Here is an 8222-nt window from a genome sequence, read left to right on the forward strand (position 1 = left end):
TAATCACTCGATTGGATTTTTCTGCCAGCATATTTTTTTTCTCTGCAACCCACTGCTAAATTGTGCTTCCTAGCTGTTTTTTATAAAATCACTGAATCAAATCTAACTCTGATTACATCAGAGAAGGCCATATACCCTACACCATAAGAGGAGGTTTGAAATTTTGACTTGTCTACTTAAATATCACCAAAATCTGATCACAAGGTTAATTACGTCCCTGGGTGGGATTGAACCACCAACCTTTTGGTTAACAGCCAAACACACTAACCGATTGCGCCACAGAGACACTTTGCAAAAAGTACATACTGACAAAGGCTAATAAGCATACATCTAGAACGTTTCCTAGAAAAACATTAAAAAATCAATAATCTGGAGAGTTTTTGTAAGATGTTTCTTCCATCAACCAACGAATAAACACATTGGTACTTTCCCATGATGAGTGAGTGCTTCAGGATCTCTTGCACTTACATGGGCAGCAGAGTACTGCAATGGAAGCATGCTGGACCCATAACCCAGAGGTAGGCAGATTGAAACTATCCTTTGCTATATGCATTTTTTTTGTTAATTTAAGTAATCAAAACTGGGATTGAAATTTTTGCTCTTTTATTTTTACTTAAAGTACAATAACTTTTACCATTTTAATTTGTTTTAATAGTATATTGACAGTATAGTTTTCTTTCAAAAATCCACTTAATTTTCTTTACCCTGTTATTAAAATGGTAATTGACAAAAAAACTACATTGTCACCAGAAGAGCAATACAAAATGTACAAGTGATATATTAAAATCATCTTTCCAGCTTGAATTTCAATGATGCATTGGGGCAACAATTTTGTGAGAAACATCTTCACCCTTAAATAAAGATTTTCGTAATTCCTTACCTGTGTGCTAATTAGATATCACCTTGTTTTCACATTAAACAGACCTCCATGTGAGAAAGCAGCAAAGATGCAGTGGCGTTAATGTTTCCTGGTGTCAACCTGTATTATTTCAGTAGACATTGAAATGAGGATGCATCTTGCTGCCTTTCCAATGAAGCAAGTTTAATTTAGTAATAGGTGAAAAACCATCCTTACAAAGGTGTTAATCAGAGACTTGGCTTTGTGGACACTTTTCAGAGAACAAATTTGTTAGCATAAAAATAAATTCCAGAAAATGAAGAGCTGTTTAATCACTCAATTGGATTTTTCTGCCAGCATATTTTTTTTCTCTGCAACCCACTGCTAAATTGTGCTTCCTAGCTGTTTTTTATAAAATCACTGAATCAAATCTAACTCTGATTACATCAGAGAAGGCCAGGTACCCTACACAATAAGAGGGGGTTTGAAATTTTGACTTGTCTACTTAAATATCACCAAAATCTGATCACAAGGTCAATTACGTCCCTGGGTGGGATTGAACCACCGACCTTTTGGTTAATAGCCGAACACACTAACCGATTGCGCCACCAAGACACTTTGCAAACAGTACATACTAACAAAGGCTAATAAGCATACATCTAGAACGTTTCCTAGAAAAATATTAAAAAATCAATAATCTGGAGAGTTTTTGTAAGATGTTTCTTCCATCAACCAATGAATAAACACATTGGTACTTTCCCATGATGAGGGAGTGCTTCAGGATCTCTTGCACTTACATGTGCAGCAGAGTACTGCAATGGAAGCATGCTGGACCCATAACCCAGAGGTAGGCAGATTGAAACTATCCTTTGCTATATGCATTTTTTTTTGTTAATTTAAGTAATCAAAACTGGGATTGATATTTTTGCTCTTTTATTTTTACTTAAAGTACAATAACTTTTACCATTTTAATTTGTTTTAATAGTATATTGACAGTATAGTTTTCTTTCAAAAATCCACTTAATTTTCTTTACCCTATTATTAAAATGGTAATTGACAAAAAAAACTACATTGTCACCAGAAGAGCAATACAAAATGTACAAGTGATATATTAAAATCATCTTTCCAGCTTGAATTTCAATGATGCATTGGGGCAACAATTTTGTGAGAAACATCTTCACCCTTAAATAAAGATTTTCGTAATTTCTTACCTGTGTGCTAATTAGATATCACCTTGTTTTCACATTAAACAGACTTCCACATGAGAAAGCAGCAAGGATGCAGTGGCGTTAATGTTTCCTGGTGTCAACCTGTATTATTTCAGTAGACATTGAAATGAGGATGCATCTTGCTGCCTTTCCAATGAAGCAAGTTTAATTTAGTAATAGGTGAAAAACCATCCCTACAAAGGTGTTAATCAGAGACTTGGCTTTGTGGACACTTTTCAGAGAACAAATTTGTTAGCATAAAAATAAAGCCAGAAAATGAAGAGCTGTTTAATCACGCAATTTGATTTTTTTGCCAGCATATTTCTTTTTCTCTGCAACCCACTGCTAAATTGTGCTTCCTAGATGTTTTTATAAAATCACTGAATCAAATCTAACTCTGATTACATCAGAGAAGGCCAGGTACCCTACACCATAACAGGGGGTATGAAATTTGACTTGTCTACTTAAAGATCACCAAAATCTGATAACAAGGTCAATTAGGTCCCTGGGTGGGATTGAACCACCAACCTTTTGGTTAATAGCCGTACATACTAACTGATTGCGCCACAGAGACACTTTGCAAAAGTTCATACTGACAAAGGCTAATAAGCATTCATCTAAAACGTTTCCTAGAAAAACTTTAAAAAGTCAATAATCTGGAGAGTTTTTGTAAGATGTTTCTTCCATCAACCAACGAAGAAACACATTGGTACTTTCCCATGATGAGTGAGTGCTTCAGGATCTCTTGCACTTACATGTGCAGCAGAGTACTGCAATGGAAGCATGCTGGGCCCATAACCCAGAGGTAGGCAGATTGAAACTATCCTCTGCTATATGCATTTTTTTTTGTTAATTAAAGTAATCCAAAACTGGGATTGATATTTTGGCTCTTTTATTTTTACTTAAAGTACAATAACTTTTACCATTTTAATTTGTTTTAATAGTATATTGACAGTATTGTTTTCTTTCAAAAATCCACTTCATTTTCTTTACCCTATTATTAAAATGGTAATTGACAAAAACAAACTACATTGTCACCAGAAGAGCAATACAAAATGTACAAGTGATATATTAAAATCATCTTTCCAGCTTGAATTTCAATGATGCATTGGGGCAACGATTTTGTGAGAAACATCTTCACCCTTAAATAAAGATTTTCTTAATTCCTTACCTGTGTGCTAATTAGATATCACCTTGTTTTCATATTAAACAGACTTTTACATGAGAAAGCAGCAAGGATGCAGTGGCGTTAATGTTTCCTGGTGTCAACCTGTATTATTTCAGTAGACATTGAAATGAGGATGCATCTTGCTGCCTTTCCAATGAAGCAAGTTTAATTTAGTAATAGGTGAAAAACCATCCCTACAAAGGTGTTAATCAGAGACTTGGCTTTGTGGACACTTTTCAGAGAACAAATTTGTTAGCATAAAAATAAAGCCAGAAAATAAAGAGCTGTTTAATCACTCAATTGGATTTTTCTGCCAGCATATTTTTTTTCTCTGCAACCCACTGCTAAATTGTGCTTCCTAGCTGTTTTTATAAAATCACTGAATCAAATCTAACTCTGATTACATCAGAGAAGGCCAAGTACCCTACACCATAACAGGGGGTTTGAAATTTTGACTTGTCTACTTAAAGATCACCAAAATCTGATAACAAGGTCAATTAGGTCCCTAGGTGGGATTAAACCACCAACCTTTTGGTTAAAAGCCGTACATACTAACTGATTGCGCCACAGAGACACTTTGCAAATTTCCATACTGACAAAGGCTAATAAGCATTCATCTAAAACGTTTCCTAGCAAAACTTTAAAAAGTCAATAATCTGGAGAGTTTTTGTAAGATGTTTCTTCCATCAACCAACGAAGAAACACATTGGTACTTTCCCATGATGAGTGAGTGCTTCAGGATCTCTTGCACTTACATGTGCAGCAGAGTACTGCAATGGAAGCATGCTGGACCCATAACCCAGAGGTAGGCAGATTGAAACTATCCTCTGCTGTATGCTTTTTTTTTTGTTAATTAAAGTAATCCAAAACTGGGATTGATATTTTGGCTCTTTTATTTTTACTTAAAGTACAATAACTTTTACCATTTTAATTTGTTTTAATAGTATATTGACAGTATTGTTTTCTTTCAAAAATCCACTTCATTTTCTTTACCCTATTATTAAAATGGTAATTGACAAAAACAAACTACATTGTCACCAGAAGAGCAATACAAAATGTACAAGTGATATATTAAAATCATCTTTCCAGCTTGAATTTCAATGATGCATTGGGGCAACGATTTTGTGAGAAACATCTTCACCCTTAAATAAAGATTTTCTTAATTCATTACCTGTGTGCTAATTAGATATCACCTTGTTTTCACATTAAACAGACTTCCACATGAGAAAGCAGCAAGGATGCAGTGGCGTTAATGTTTCCTGGTGTCAACCTGTATTATTTCAGTAGACATTGAAATGAGGATGCATCTTGCTGCCTTTCCAATGAAGCAAGTTTAATTTAGTAATAGGTGAAAAACCATCCCTACAAAGGTGTTAATCAGAGACTTGGCTTTGTGGACACTTTTCAGAGAACAAATTTGTTAGCATAAAAATAAAGCCAGAAAATGAAGAGCTGTTTAATCACGCAATTTGATTTTTTTGCCAGCATATTTCTTTTTCTCTGCAACCCACTGCTAAATTGTGCTTCCTAGATGTTTTTATAAAATCACTGAATCAAATCTAACTCTGATTACATCAGAGAAGGCCAGGTACCCCACACCATAACAGGGGGTATGAAATTTGACTTGTCTACTTAAAGATAACCAAAATCTGATAACAAGGTCAATTAGGTCCCTGGGTGGAATTGAACCACCAACCTTTTGGTTAATAGCCGTACACACTAACTGATTGCGCCACAGAGACACTTTGCAAAAGTCCATACTGACAAAGGCTAATAAGCATTCATCTAAAACGTTTCCTAGAAAAACTTTAAAAAGTCAATAATCTGGAGAGTTTTTGTAAGATGTTTCTTCCATCAACCAACGAAGAAACACATTGGTACTTTCCCATGATGAGTGAGTGCTTCAGGATCTCTTGAACTTACATGTGCAGCAGAGTACTGCAATGGAAGCATGCTGGGCCCATAACCCAGAGGTAGGCAGATTGAAACTATCCTCTGCTATATGCATTTTTTTTTTGTTAATTAAAGTAATCCAAAACTGGGATTGATATTTTGTCTCTTTTATTTTTACTTAAAGTACAATAACTTTTACCATTTTAATTTGTTTTAATAGTATATTGACAGTATTGTTTTCTTTCAAAAATCCACTTAATTTTCTTTACCCTATTATTAAAATGGTAATTGACAAAAACAAACTACATTGTCACCAGAAGAGCAATACAAAATGTACAAGTGATATATTAAAATCATCTTTCCAGCTTGAATTTCAATGATGCATTGGGTCAACAATTTTGTGAGAAACATCTTCACCCTTAAATAAAGATTTTCTTAATTCCTTACCTGTGTGCTAATTAGATATCACCTTGTTTTCACATTAAACAGACTTCCACATGAGAAAGCAGCAAGGATGCAGTGGCGTTAATGTTTCCTGGTGTCAACTTGTATTATTTCAGTAGACATTGAAATGAGGATGCATCTTGCTGCCTTTCCAATGAAGCAAGTTTAATTTAGTAATAGGTGAAAAACCATCCTTACAAAGGTGTTAATCAGAGACTTGGCTTTGTGGACACTTTTCAGAGAACAAATTTGTTAGCATAAAAATAAAGCCAGAAAATGAAGAGCTGTTTAATCACTCGATTGGATTTTTCTGCCAGCATATTTTTTTTCTCTGCAACCCACTGCTAAATTGTGCTTCCTAGCTGTTTTTTATAAAATCACTGAATCAAATCTAACTCTGATTACATCAGAGAAGGCCATGTACCCTACACCATAAGAGGAGGTTTGAAATTTTGACTTGTCTACTTAAATATCACCAAAATCTGATCACAAGGTTAATTACGTCCCTGGGTGGGATTGAACCACCAACCTTTTGGTTAATAGCCGAACACACTAACCGATTGCGCCACAGAGACACTTTGCAAACAGTACATACTGACAAAGGCTAATAAGCATACATCTAGAACGTTTCCTAGAAAAACATTAAAAAATCAATAATCTGGAGAGTTTTTGTAAGATGTTTCTTCCATCAACCAATGAATAAACACATTGGTACTTTCCCATGATGAGTGAGTGCTTCAGGATCTCTTGCACTTACATGTGCAGCAGAGTACTGCAATGGAAGCATGCTGGACCCATAACCCAGAGGTAGGCAGATTGAAACTATCCTTTGTTATATGCATTTTTTTTTGTTAATTTAAGTAATCAAAACTGGGATTGATATTTTTGCTCTTTTATTTTTACTTAAAGTACAATAACTTTTACCATTTTAATTTGTTTTAATAGTATATTGACAGTATAGTTTTCTTTCAAAAATCCGCTTAATTTTCTTTACCCTATTATTAAAATGGTAATTGACAAAAAAAACTACATTGTCACCAGAAGAGCAATACAAAATGTACAAGTGATATATTAAAATCATCTTTCCAGCTTGAATTTCAAAGATGCATTGGGGCAACAATTTTGTGAGAAACATCTTCACCCTTAAATAAAGATTTTCGGAATTTCTTACCTGTGTGCTAATTAGATATCACCTTGTTTTCACATTAAACAGACTTCCACATGAGAAAGCAGCAAGGATGCAGTGGCGTTAATGTTTCCTGGTGTCAACTTGTATTATTTCAGTAGACATTGAAATGAGGATGCATCTTGCTGCCTTTCCAATGAAGCAAGTTTAATTTAGTAATAGGTGAAAAACCATCCCTACAAAGGTGTTAATCAGAGACTTGGCTTTGTGGACACTTTTCAGAGAACAAATTTGTTAGCATAAAAATAAAGCCAGAAAATGAAGAGCTGTTTAATCACGCAATTTGATTTTTTTGCCAGCATATTTCTTTTTCTCTGCAACCCACTGCTAAATTGTGCTTCCTAGATGTTTTTATAAAATCACTGAATCAAATCTAACTCTGATTACATCAGAGAAGGCCAGGTACCCTACACCATAACAGGGGGTATGAAATTTGACTTGTCTACTTAAATATCACCAAAATCTGATAACAAGGTCAATTGGTGGGATTGAACCACCAACCTTTTGGTTAATAGCCGTACATACTAACTGATTGCGCCACAGAGACACTTTGCAAAAGTTCATACTGACAAAGGCTAATAAGCATTCATCTAAAACGTTTCCTAGAAAAACTTTAAAATGTCAATTATCTGGAGAGTTTTTGTAAGATGTTTCTTCCATCAACCAACGAAGAAACACATTGGTACTTTCCCATGATGAGTGAGTGCTTCAGGATCTCTTGCACTTACATGTGCAGCAGAGTACTGCAATGGAAGCATGCTGGGCCCATAACCCAGAGGTAGGCAGATTGAAACTATCCTCTGCTATATGCATTTTTTTTTGTTAATTAAAGTAATCCAAAACTCGGATTGATATTTTGTCTCTTTTATTTTTACTTAAAGTACAATAACTTTTACCATTTTAATTTGTTTTAATAGTATATTGACAGTATTGTTTTCTTTCAAAAATCCACTTCATTTTCTTTACCCTATTATTAAAATGGTAATTGACAAAAACAAACTACATTGTCACCAGAAGAGCAATACAAAATGTACAAGTGATATATTAAAATCATCTTTCCAGCTTGAATTTCAATGATGCATTGGGTCAACAATTTTGTGAGAAACATCTTCACCCTTAAATAAAGATTTTCTTAATTCCTTACCTGTGTGCTAATTAGATATCACCTTGTTTTCACATTAAACAGACTTCCACATGAGAAAGTAGCAAGGATGCAGTGGAGTTAATGTTTCCTGGTGTCAACTTGTATTATTTCAGTAGACATTGAAATGAGGATGCATCTTGCTGCCTTTCCAATGAAGCAAGTTTAATTTAGTAATAGGTGAAAAACCATCCTTACAAAGGTGTTAATCAGAGACTTGGCTTTGTGGACACTTTTCAGAGAACAAATTTGTTAGCATAAAAATAAAGCCAGAAAATGAAGAGCTGTTTAATCACTCGATTGGATTTTTCTGCCAGCAAATTTTTTTTCTCTGCAACCCACTG

The 8222-nt window shown here is 34.5% G+C and overlaps 1 non-coding gene across 1 annotated transcript; it reads right to left on the reverse strand.

Moving 5' to 3' along the window:
• Positions 1-212: 212 nt before the first annotated feature.
• On the reverse strand, positions 213-286 carry TRNAN-GUU (transfer RNA asparagine (anticodon GUU)). Its single transcript has one exon. It is a non-coding gene; the product is annotated as a tRNA-Asn (tRNA).
• Between the last annotated feature and the right edge of the window lie 7936 nt (positions 287-8222).

The sequence above is a fragment of the Pseudophryne corroboree genome, unplaced genomic scaffold (assembly GCF_028390025.1).
Source record: "Pseudophryne corroboree isolate aPseCor3 unplaced genomic scaffold, aPseCor3.hap2 scaffold_1752, whole genome shotgun sequence".
Lineage (NCBI taxonomy): Eukaryota > Metazoa > Chordata > Amphibia > Anura > Myobatrachidae > Pseudophryne > Pseudophryne corroboree.